The 13,075-nt window shown below is 37.3% G+C and overlaps 1 long non-coding RNA gene across 1 annotated transcript; it reads left to right on the top strand.

Moving 5' to 3' along the window:
* Positions 1 to 5,015: 5,015 nt before the first annotated feature.
* On the top strand, positions 5,016 to 11,490 carry LOC311306506. Its single transcript, XR_014630171.1, has 5 exons — positions 5,016 to 5,103; positions 7,336 to 7,401; positions 8,247 to 8,280; positions 8,391 to 8,488; positions 11,440 to 11,490. It is a non-coding gene; the product is annotated as an uncharacterized lncRNA (long non-coding RNA).
* Positions 11,491 to 13,075: the final 1,585 nt, after the last annotated feature.

Below are 13,075 nucleotides of genomic sequence, written 5' to 3'. Positions count from 1 at the left end.
CACATACCTGTCCTCTGGAGATTTGTGCCTGGGCCAGTTCAGCTGTTGGTGGGGGCACAACTCCAGAAAGTAGACCAAGACTCCGTGGGTCGTCTGGTCTGAGAATTCTTCTTCTCGGGACTCCTCCAGAGGATTTCAAACGTTCCCCCAAAATTTGGCGCTGCAGTTGAGGGATGTAGCTGTAGTCTTTTGCAACTTTTACCGTGTGGACACGATAACGTTTAGACTTTTTGCTGTATATCCTTTTTTGTCTGAAATACAAGAAATGTAACAGTAGTTGGCAGTTGCAACAAACTGTGTGGTTTTCCATTCAGTGAGATCGGCACTCCATTCTCAGTCTTTTCGAGTGAACTCAAAATTCCCAAGGCAACCAAACCGTAAAAAAAAATTTTATGTATGACTTACGAAACTTCGCCTCTCTGGTTGATGTGTACTAGTCGGTGGTTGTGGTGGTTGTAGTCAAGTGCAGCGAGGAGGGTCCTTGCTTCATAGATGGGAGGAGCAAAGGCAAACCGCTTGCTGACATACATTAGTAGATGATTCTGAAAGGACTCAAGTTCAGATGTTGACCTGTATTTCAAAGTAATAACAAAACAATATTACTTTATAAGTAAAATTATGTATACAACCCCATCATGTAAAAGCATTATATTGATTATTTATAATACTAATTATTGTAGTATTGTAATACTAATTATTGTAGTATTGTAATACTAATTGTAAGTATGTTATTTTAGTGTTACAAAGGTGTTATGTTTTACCGAAATGTCAGAAATTTCTCTACATCCTTCAGCCATCGTCTGTTGAGCACGATTTGTGAGAGTGCCTCATGTGCTGCAGAACGAGACAGCATGCAGTCTTTAGCATTGCTCACCGCATCCAGTGGCTGATGTTGACATTTACCAAGGGCCCATTCATGCACGCCACAGACATGGTGAAGGACCCCTCGCCACATACCCTAAAATAAAAGATCAATTTTGAGTATAATTACAAATGCTGTGTGACAGACATGCACACCCATCAACTACAGGAGCTAATCACTGTAGTAGACTGTACATTTCTGCCGAGACTTTGTTGGATGGTAATTTCACATAAGCACAGCAAATAATTTGAGATCCCTGAGACATTTTACATGCTGAATGGCAAGACCTTCCTTCCCTGTGTTGTGTGCAGTGATTACAAAAAAAATTAATTTGGTGGCCATTATACTCACCATGAACTCCTCTCGATTGTCCGCCATCTGACAACAAAACCAAAAATGATTAACAATATCCTTCATCCAGACAAGTATGGCTGACTGACCAGATACCATCCCAGCCTGTAAACAAATAACAAAAGAAAAACTATTAGCAATGTCATTACCTAATTTACCGAACTTATTTTATGTCAACTTGTTTTCACTCTTACTGCATGAAGTTTCTTGGTTAGATTTTTCGCAGCGTGCCAGATATCCAAGGAATGGATTAAACCACGGCCCTTATATCTCCCTTTCTCCGGGTCTGCAAATAAAAACATACGCAGACACACAATCACACACTAACTGGTACCATTCTTATCTCCACAGGTCTTTATTTCTATTGTCTTCCCCACTAGAGTATCTCTCATTTTACTGTAGATACAGTGGTATTGCAATTTCTAATCTCAGCAGTTTTCTAAAAGTAACAGTTGGACTAAGCATTCAATGCAGTAGTCATAGTAAATATTTTTTTGAAAATAAAAGTGTTCAATCTATACTCACTCATCAGTGATGCAATCTGCATATGTGCATCTGTCACAATCTCTGTGATGTTCAGTTCTCCCAGTAGCTTGTCAAATGTTTGTATAAACGCGTGCTTCTCCATGACCACACTGTTCAGGTTTGTTTGTCGTTTGTCAACTGTAACTACACTGATTATGTCCTTGGAGTCATGCTCCATGGTTGTGTAGGTGCAATATTGGGCGGAGTGACCTATAGGAAAAATATGTCATCATACTCTAAAGTAGGTGATTAACCTCTTTAGTGAACACACAGTAAAGAGACATTCAATGACTAACCTGGGGAGTCCATCCTTCCATCAGCTGAAACAGAATAAGGGTATTTAATGTTAAATGTGAGAAGACCTTGTGCATTATCTAACCTGTTTGGTGAAAGGGAGTATGCAATATGCAGAAAACAGATAATGATACATATTACAATACAGTTACCTACTTACCCAGAGCAACAACACTGTCCTTTGTTCGCATGCGGTCAATGACCATAACCCTTTTGTGCTCCCAAAACTGCTTTATAGCATCCACACAGTACGTGTCCTGTACCGCGTAGAATGTTGAGGGTGCCACCATTCCCATATTCATAAAGCGGAAAAGGAGGGCAACCTTTGAGAAGTTATTGCCAGAAAGCAGTATATTTGTGGACAACATGAAGTCCCCTCCTTGCATTCCAAACTTCAGGACTGGCTGGCTGTTCCACTTCCAGAGATTATGCCCATGTGAACACAACTGTAAATGCGAAGACAACAGTTGGTGTGGTTAAATCCGTGCACATGACCTTTTAGCAATAATGCTAAACCAAAGAAAAACTTCTCGCGGCTCTGTGAATAGTAAAAGCATTTGTAAGGCTGGAATCAGTAATGTTCACTCACCCACTCTACAACAGCCGCAGTACCCCTTGAATGAAGTTTCACCTGAAAAGGTGGAACACCATTACATTCAAGACCTGTGTTGTGGTCAATGTAATAACACTTCTTGATGGGCAGCTGGAGGAAAGTGGCCAGTTGCATCAAGCATATTTTGTAAGTGATCCAAGCAGGCTGGTCTACGAGGTCATCTTCAGAAATGACTGTCTCTGGGCCGGGGAAGGTGGGCATGTCAGAGGCTGGCATCTGCTCTGGGTTATCCGGCACATCTGGCTCATGGCCTGGCGCATCTCCACAGTCATGTATGTCCAGTACAGATTCCCCAAGCCCAATAATGGGGAGTCTGTCAATGACATCCTGTAATGCAGTAGCAGCTCTGTGTCAAAATTTCTACATTTGTGATTGTTTGACAAAACTTGCCAATAAATTACAGCAATACATACCGCACACAGATTGGTGGAACATAGTCAACATCATAAAATTCTGAAGCCATTTTGTCTGTCGATTCAATTCTACAAAAGACAACCAAAAAATGTCACTTCCACACTAAAACATGTAATCATAACAAGATGATATGGTGATGTGTTCCACTTACACACTGTTCTGAAGGCTGTTTGCCTGTTGTTCATCCACTACTACAGAGCCATCCACAAGCTTCATGGAATTCATACTAAACACAAAGCAAGTTTGAGTACATAGACAATGAAAAGATGTACAATAAAACATGAGAATTTATACCGGTAATAGTGTAATATCTACTTTTACACCTGTCTTCCATAGACTCCAAAGCTTGATCCTCAGCCAGTGGTCCAACTGCTACTAGACAATCGTCACTGTTGACATAACAAATTTCATATCAAATGTAATGCATCTGTACAGCATGGCGACATATAATCCAGCTGTATAATGGAATGACAGGAGCAAACAAATTGTGTGCATTTCATGTAACTACATAGTAGTGATTGTACTAATGGTTAGAAAACGTGTTTAGTTTTATTGTTTTTTAGATTGTCTTGTCTATAGCTAGACACAATTATTACAAAATCCCTGAGTAGACAAACTCTATGGGAGGTGGCACATTGGCTAACACAGGAATCCCCAGAATGATTTTGTTTGAAACAAAAGTGGCCCTGTTCAAAACATGGCATTAACATGCGTCTTACCAGGCAGATTCTTCTCCAGTTGTCAGAGTTGGATGGCGCAGTGCACCTTGTCTTTTACTAGGGGTTGATGTAGTTGGGCCCTGACTTGCTGTGTTTGTACTGTTATGATAGCTGGAAAAAAAATACAAGTGCAAGTGTGTGCATGAATATCTATCGGTATAACGACAATAAATCTAACCTAACGTTACGAAACAGTTGTTTTGTACCAAGTCATATTTTCTTGCAGAACCAACACTTAGCTGGTGATGTAATGTGAAAAGCAATAAAGTTACAACTGTAGTATTTCACATCAGATAACGTTAGCAAATGGTCGGCGTTAGCTGACGAACTAATGATGTCTAACTTGAGCCAACTAAAGCACAAAATCACAATATATTTTACATGCTTTGAAGTATTGTTAGCTTACCTGTCCAAAAGGATGAAAGCCAACTCAGGGTCTGTTTTTATACCTAAAACAAAGCGGAGGTCTCTCCATAATTCAAACGCTCTGCCAATGTTGATCCGTGTTTTCGTCCTGAGTCGATCAGATTGACGTTTGGCCTGACGAGCTTCAGCAGATAAAAAATGTTTTTGTTTTTTATATTTTTTTGGAGTTTGTGTTGGAGTCTGTGTTGTGCTGGAGGCAGGTCGTTTTCTGATGTTAACAGACTCCATGTCGTTAGCTGCAGTGCCGTCGCAACTATGCGTCGCAATAGACTGTATGGGAGAGGCTCGGGAGCGCGCATGCACGTCACATCCGGTGGATTTCGCAGTAAATCCGACCCGGAGACTTCACATAAAAATAGTAATACTGGCCTTCAGAGGTAATAGCAAAACACGAAAAGTGGATCATTGTAGTGTGATTACAACCCCTTCACAGACGGGCAATAAAAAAAGGATTCATTTTATAAAAAAAGTTACATATAGCACCTTTAACATGACAATAACGAGTGTAAATTGTGTTGGTACGAATCGAGTCGGTGATATTAACCGTCTGCAAATATATTTTAAAGCAATTGAGTTTCTGTGTCGTGAGTACACATTTAATAGGTAATTATTGTAAATGAATGCTTAACCAGAGGTTCCATGCTGGTGTACTTTACATTAGTCCACAATACTGTATGCAGTTGAACGTGACTGAACACCACTGAACAGTGCACAGATAAAATAGTTGATCACTCGATCTCTAAGTCATATACAGGTCATTCATTTTAACAGAGAACTTTGTTGAAACTCAGCAAATGTGTTTTTGATTTTTAGATCATGAAGATGATGGGGTAAACTACCAGTGCTGGTCTCACTGATCATCACACATCTGGAAGTCTTCCTGCATCCTCAGCTGTGAGGCAAGTATCAGTACAATGAGTTATTTGAGTTTCTTAAAGGGATACTCCACTTTTTTTGGAAATATTACAAATATTATTTGTTCATTTTTTTAAGAGAGATGCTAATGGTCTTGTCCGATTCAATGATCTATGCTAAGCTATGCTAAAAGTGGTACTGCCAGACCCGGAGATCGGCTGAATGGATTCGAAAACTGTAAAACTCAACTGTGTAACTCTGGGGGAGTTGTAAAATTAGCCTATTTCCAAAAAAAAGTGGAGTATCCCTTTAATCTTATGATATTCTTTTTTCTGGTGAGGTTGAATTTTTAGTCCTAAGAGTTTGTTTGCCATAATGACAGAGTGATGTCAATCTTGATAAAGTGCCTGCTGGGATTACTACACTAGCTTTAACATATAATTTGAACATACATTTGAACGTTTATATGTTTTTAAAATTACAATTATTATTTATTACAGAAATTAGATGTTTAACATGTTCAAGTAAATATTGTAACAAAATGATAATTTAAGTTATGTTTCCTAGCATTTACACTCAAAGTTTAAGGCACTTGATGCAGTGATTGACAGGGCGGTGCGGGGATGTGATTGGCTCGGAATCCTTTTTTTAAATCCACATTGAATTTTGCTACGTTCATTGCGGGTATTTATAAAAATGCAATCGTAAGTGTCTTAACTGTGAGTGTAAGTGCTATTAAGAAAAAATAGCATTTAAATGATCATTTTGCTACAATTTTAACTTGAACATGTTAAAGGGTTAATTCACCCAAAAATTTAAATTCTGCCATTAATTATTCACCCTCATGTCGTTCCAAACTTGTAAGACTTTTGTTCATCTTAGGAACTCAAATGAAGATCTAAATAATGAAATCTGAGAGCTTTCTGACCCCCATAGACAGCTAAGCAACTACCACTTTAACGCTTTAAAAAGTTAAAGTGATTGTATGCTAATCCATATGATGACATGATCGCTTCCTTTATGATGAACAGGTTGAATTTAGGCTTTTATTCACATATAAACATTCATAAATTCAGTTACGGTAAACAGAAGCTCAAGCATGTTTACTTGACATGCAAGAACAAACGAGGTTCATTCTCGTGTGTTGCGCAGCACGTTTGAGAGAGGTTTGCTCTCACGTGTCAAGCATGTTCGGTTGAGCTTCTGTTTATGTTCGCCAATCATTGTTTAAGTGTGAAGAAAAGACTAAATTAAATCTGTTGTGGCGATAACCGCAATATCGCAGTACCGCGCTACTGACAAGCCAACCGCAGAGGAATGTAAGTAACCGCAGCAACCGTGATATTCGCGTGTTTTCTTTTTTCAAAAGGCTATACCCTTCTAGTTTTGAACTTCGTGCATGTGTATTGAATGTAAAATAAGTTAATAATGATAACAAGACTGTTTTTATCATGGTGGTTTGTATAGAGGCTTCGCTGATTTGCACTTAAGCCTAAACAGACAGTGAATGAGAGTGATCGACTGAGTGCGTGCGATGACCTGTGTCTGTTTTTGAGGTCAAGTCGTATATATATTCGTGAAAAGGTTGCCGTGTCCAAGGAAAGCTAAATATTTGTCTTGTCATCCTTTTAACGTTTAAGGGTATTTAACATGAATGGTGACAGTGTCAACCTGTTCATCATAAAGGAAGCGATTGTGTCTTCACAAAATTTAGACTAAACCATTCAATTTATATGGATTAGTTTTACAGTCACTTTAACTTTTTAAAGCGTTAAAGAGGTAGTTGCTTAGCTGTCTATGGGGGATCAGAAAGCTCTCAGATTTCATTAAGATCTTCATTTGTGTTCCTAAGATTAACGAAAGTCTTAAAGGTTTGGAACTACATGAGGGTGAGTAATTAATGACAGAATTTCCATTTGGAGGTGAACTATCACTTTATTTACTTAATTTAAATTCTGAAAGTATCAAAAATATTGTCCATGTGACTTCTTCATCTTATTTTTAGTGAACATCTTGCCTTTCATCATACAGTAGCCCTAGCTCTACTTTGCACATTCAAGAGTGCATGACAAATTAAAGTTAAAGCAGTATTTTTGTGTAAACAGTTTCTCAAATGTGGGAACAAGCTTCTATCATAAAAGTGCACATTATGGAGAAGATTTGCGCTGTAAAATAGGGCTGCAGCTAACATTTAACTTTTCTGGGTACTTTATATGAAGCTTTTTAAAACTGCTGTGCTTTTTTGTGAAACTGTTGTTTTCTTATCTGCATTTCAGTCATTCCAGAAAATGGACCGAGTGCATGCTGTGGTTGAATTAAGGTGTTTCCAGGATTACTTAAAGGTATAGTTCAGCTAAAAATTGTAAAAAAAAAAATTCTGTCATCAATTACTCACCCTCATGTCGTTCCAAACCCGTAAGACCTTCGTTTATCTTCAGATCACAAATGAAGATATTTTTAATGAACTCCAAGAGCTTTCTGTTCCTCCATTGGTAGCCTACGCAACTAATACATTCAAGCCCCAGAAAGGTAGTAAAGACACCATTGAGGTAATCCATGTGACTCCAGTGGTTTAACCTCAATTTAATGAAGCGATGCAAGTGCTTTGTTTTGTGCAAAAAAAAACCCAGCATAATTTACCTCTATATTTACAAAATAATATTATCTAAAGCACATTCACGGAACAACTTCCGGTCTTGAGTCAACACAATTCACATATGTCGCAGTGCTCCTCATACTGGATTGCAGGTCAGTATTTTTTATTTTTTTGCAAAAACAAGCAAAGCACCGGCATCGCTTCATAAAATCGGTTAAACCACTGGAGTCACATGGATTACTTCAATGATGCCTTTCCTATCGTTCTGGGCCTTGAATGTGTTTGCTCCCAATGGAGAGACAGAAAGCCCTCAGAATTTCATTAAAAATATCTTCATTTGTGTTCCTGAACGAAGCTGAACCGAAGTGGGAGAGGGAGTGCGCTGTGATTGGCTGCTGTGAGAACCTGGCAGATCTATAACCAATTCAAATTGAATTTGAATCTAAAATCTTGTTCCGTATTGTTAATATATTTTGACATCCACACAGAATTGTCTATCCATGCACAGGTCTTAAGCATTATATTTAATGACATTGGACAATTTGTGACTGTCAAAAATGTCATTTCTATTTATCATCTTCTTTAAAACAGACGAGAGAGTGTGAAACCATCAGCTGTTTGCCAGGTAAATAGTGAAGTCATAGTGAATACCATTAATAAACATATAATGATTATATGGTATGTACTGTATATCTCAATTTTTTCTCAAATCTTTTTTTTTTTTTTTGTCCCCAGTTTGCCCCAAAAAAACTGTCCAATCTATACCAACATGAAAAAAAGAATTCTTGGACTGGAAGAAAGCGAGTTCTATTGGCAATTCGAGTGTATTAGTGGTAAGTACATTTACAAACCAATTAATTGTTGTCTAACAAATGTCAGTATAACAAAATATGATAAACATTAAAGGAATAAGTAACTTACCCAAAAATATTTTATATCTGTCGTCATCTACTCTGTGGAACACAAAACATGAACTTTGTAAGTAGGGGTGTGCGATATGACGATGTTCTGGCGCCTCTGTCCAAACATACTGAACAACGCGACGTATATTCACATAAAATGTTAACGCAGCGGAACGGGACACTGCAGTTCACAAAAGTTCATAATTTGCATGTACTTTAATGCCTTGTCAGTTAAAGGACAATTCCGGTATTTAACACGGTATTGTCAAAATTTCTTTGTCCACCACTCTTGTTCATCCAAAACAAACTACAAAATAGACTCAAAGTGTTAAATACCGGAATTGTCCTTTAAACATTTAATCCGCGTGCTGATGCGCTGTTCTAACGTGTGCGTTTCTCAGCGCCTACACGTGAAGCTCACATGCACTAAAAGCCTGTCTACCAGCGCCTGGATACTGGACTAAGTTATCTTTCGAGTCTTATTGTGCTAATACTGTCAAATACACACAAGGTTTACATAAACAAAGTCGGTTATGTCTAAAGTGAACGCAAACTAATAAAACAACAAAATGCAATGAGAAAATCACTCACTGCTCTTGACTGATAACTTTTAATAGAAGCTTTAATAAGTATAAATGTATAATTTATACTAGGGCTGCACGATATTGGAAAAAAAATTACATTGCGATATTTTTTTCCCAACGATATATATCGCGATATTGCGAGCCATCAATCCAGGCTAAAGTCAATAATTACCATTCCATGTTATTAATAATTTCACTAATAAGCAAGCTTCATTACAAGTGACAAAAAGGCCACTTAATATTTTATTCCAGAAACATATTTCTCTCAGAATTCGGTGAACGTTCTACACAGGACCTAACGTTCTTCAGGTATAGGACCCGAAAAATTATGTTTTCTGTGCTGATTCAGTGACGCGTTCATGTAAGCGGCACCTAGAACCAGCAAAAGTAATGATTAATAGTATGTAAAATATTATAATGAAACATTTTAATTGTTTATTAATAAACAAGTGTTTTCTGTAAAGATGAATCTTCGCGGAGAAATGCACTTTTCATACAGATTATTATTTTTTTTTTTTTAATGGTTCTTCTGTAGATAATAGTTATATTTCTATTTTTTTTATTATTATTGTTATTTTTCGGTGTGTGAGGCGAGTAGGCTACCTTTTATGCTGAGTTTCGGTTCATGGATGATAGCTTAATCTCCAGTTCAGGCGCTGGCTGCTATATTTAATTTTTAGGCTATTTATTAAATCCAGGAAATTGGATAATGAAATACTGATTAAAATTAAGATACAATTAATACAAAACGAAATTCGTTTTAAAGAAAGGCTTTGTGCTTTCTGTTTGAGGTCTCTGTGAAAGTTTTAAAGCAGTCTTTTAGTGCCGCTTTCATAACGGCCGCGTGACGAGTCCGTAATGTCACGTAACATTGTTTTTTTCCTCATAAATGCGAACACGAAACAACTTTTTTTTAAAAGACAACCATCCACAACTTTATACCACTCCAGCAAAGTAGCCTACCTCTTTTTGGTCAACATCCTCCTTTTTGTAGACGAAATAGTCTAGTCCCAAATAGCTGTTTTTGACTTTTTTGCGGCGGATCCTCTTCGTCGCGCATTTTTAGCTATAGGATTGCCAGTGAATGTTGGCTGTGAGCGGTGAGCGCGTTCCTGTCAGATCCTCACTGTGCAGGCACGCGGAACGCGTATGTCACCCCAGCAAAAAGCCATACAACAAACTTGTGTTTACTGTGTGCTACCCTGGTGCTACCGTTCTCTTACACTATGGGTGCTACTAACGTAACGTTACCCTTCACATCGCATGTTCCGGCGATGTGACTATCGCTCATTCGCACATCGCGATGTCGATGTTAAAACAGAATATCGTTCAGCCCTAATTTATACAGTGAAGTCTATGTTTTGTTTTATTTTCATATTTGTTCATTTAATTACTTTCTTCAATGCTACTGTAAAATACACCTACTGTAGCTGAAAACATAAAGCACTGTTTATTAAATTTGTATATTAAGTTGTGTATGTGTAATGTGTATCTTTGATCTTAATATTTAATAACAAAGAAAATAATGACAATTTTTTTTATCTTCGCCCCTGTCTGCCATTCTTTTTTATTTTATATTTTGTTACCTAAGGCTTTGTTTTTAAAATATGGACATTTGTTTAGTTTGGCTGTAATGCTCAGTCACAAAATAGTAGAACCAACTTAAAAAAGAATCGTGATAAAATTGTGAATCGTGATTTTCCTGAAAAAAAAATTGTGATATGATATTTTTGGCATATCGCCCACCCCTATTTGGAATAATGTTCTGATTTGTTCTTTCCATGTAGTGAAATTTAACAGATATTTTTTTAAACTGTAAAAGGAATGGAAAATCACCATAAAATAGGTCCACGTGACTCATGCACTGTTTTCCAGGTTGAAACAATACAATAGCTTTGGGTGAGAGAAAACCTTTCTTGATTATCTGTTATCATGCATTTACGATTGAATTGAGTGTCTAGAGCTCTATCCCTTTGTTGGTTACAGATGTCTCTACTCAAACCAATACTTTCTCCATCTCATTTTCTCTTTCGTGAAATGATGTATATATGAGACTTGTACTTTTTGTTCTGTTTAACCTTTCAAGAGTATAAGTAAAAGAAAATACAGTCAGCTGATCATATAATGTACATTCTTTCTGCTTGGCTTTTGGAGCCCTAATAATTTATGGGTTATTTATGAAAACACTGGCTGAATGGACATTATTGCACTTGGACATTATTACTCGGCTACTCAATAGTACAGTTGAGTATTCCAGCAAGCCGTGTGTTAATGTGGTGTGTATTCTTCTCATTTTAGCTCCTGTGTCCATTTGGGCTGAAGGTCAAGACAGAACCAAACCAAAGCTGGAACCTACTGGCCTATATGACAGACTTCATACTGACAACTACTGGCATGGATGCTGCATCACACAGGGCTCTACAGTGCGCCCATTTCACTCGCACATGCGAGTAACTATTTCGGCGTGCGAACGTGAAAAAATATTTGGGCGCACTCGTGCGAGTGACACAGCATTTTTCTATAGAAACAGCTGCAAATACATCATCATGAGGAGGGGCAGAGTAGGACACTATATTACCGGGAGATCAGTCATTTAGGCCTAAATCTTCAGTAGCTAGTCTGTAGCCTCATAAAAAAAAAACTACAGTGCCCACACACGAACTATTTTAGGGCCCTATAATTTCCGCAATCGCGGAATTGGCAAATTAACGCGGAATCTAGTGTCAACGCGGAATTTTACATATTTGGAATAAAATTCTGTTTTTGTGTGGGAGAAAAACGTATGTCTGAGGAAAATCGCATATTACTGAAAGAACGAGCAGAGAGAGAGGCCCGGTCGCGCGCGCGTCTTCAAACTGTCTTGCTCTCTCTCACTCCCTCGCGCGCTTATTAATCTAAATCAATTGAGAATTGACACAATGGTAAAAGATCGGAAGAACGAGGTTTCACGTGGAGCATTCGGATATTTTTTTTCCTGAATTAGGCTACCGCTGTGTGTGAATTGTGCAAAAAAAAAAAAAAAAACGTTTTTACCTTTACTTCTCTGAAAAGCGTTCCGCTCATTCAGCTGACATAAAAAACACTTTAAATAAACTAAACACAACCTATCCAATGATGAAATGTTTTCTGTGTTGACAAATCTTGTGCGATGTCCTAAAACTGCCGGGATAATCACACAACGCGTACAAGTCTGCTAATGATACGTCCGATTCGCGAACTAATGACTCCTTTGAACCGATTCACTTTAATGAATGGTTAAAACAACTGATCTGTCCAACACTGAATCGGTGTATAACAAAATCGGTAACACTTTACAATAAGGTTCCATTTATTAAACTCTAGTTAACTAGATCAGTTAACATTAACTATTAATAAACTGCACTTCTACAGCATTTATTAATCTTTATTAATGTTAATTTCACCATTTAGTAGCCTACATTATTTAAATGAAAAGTTGTATTTGTTAACATTAGTTAGCTTAATGCACTGTGTGAAGTAACATTAAAAATACAGGGTTAGGGTTAACTAAGATTAACAAAGATGAATAAATACAGTAACAAATGTATTGCTCGTGGTTCATGTTAGTTAGCCTAATACATTCACTAATGTAAACAAACCAAACCACATTTAACATCTCTTAAAATGAGAATTTTGTTTGTTACCTCAATAAATTTAGGGTCATTCCTATTTTATTTGTGTACATTTTAATCATTAACATTAAAAACACTCTTTTTACGACTAAAATTACAGTAAAGGGTAAAAAAAAAACTGAATTCCCAAAAATTTAAACGGAAAAAACGGAATTTGCAAAAATTAAAACGGAAAAAACGGAATTTGGGAAAAAATAAAACGGAATTTGGGAAAAAATAAAACGGATTTTATAGGGCCCTACTAATTCGAATCAGCACAGAGGGGCCCTCCCTGGAACTGTTTG

This window comes from Rutilus rutilus (assembly GCF_951802725.1).
Source record: "Rutilus rutilus genome assembly, chromosome: 16".
NCBI classification, from domain to species: domain Eukaryota; kingdom Metazoa; phylum Chordata; class Actinopteri; order Cypriniformes; family Leuciscidae; genus Rutilus; species Rutilus rutilus.
Note: the sequence above shows the minus strand (reverse complement) of the source record. Positions and strands in the feature narration are given on the sequence as shown.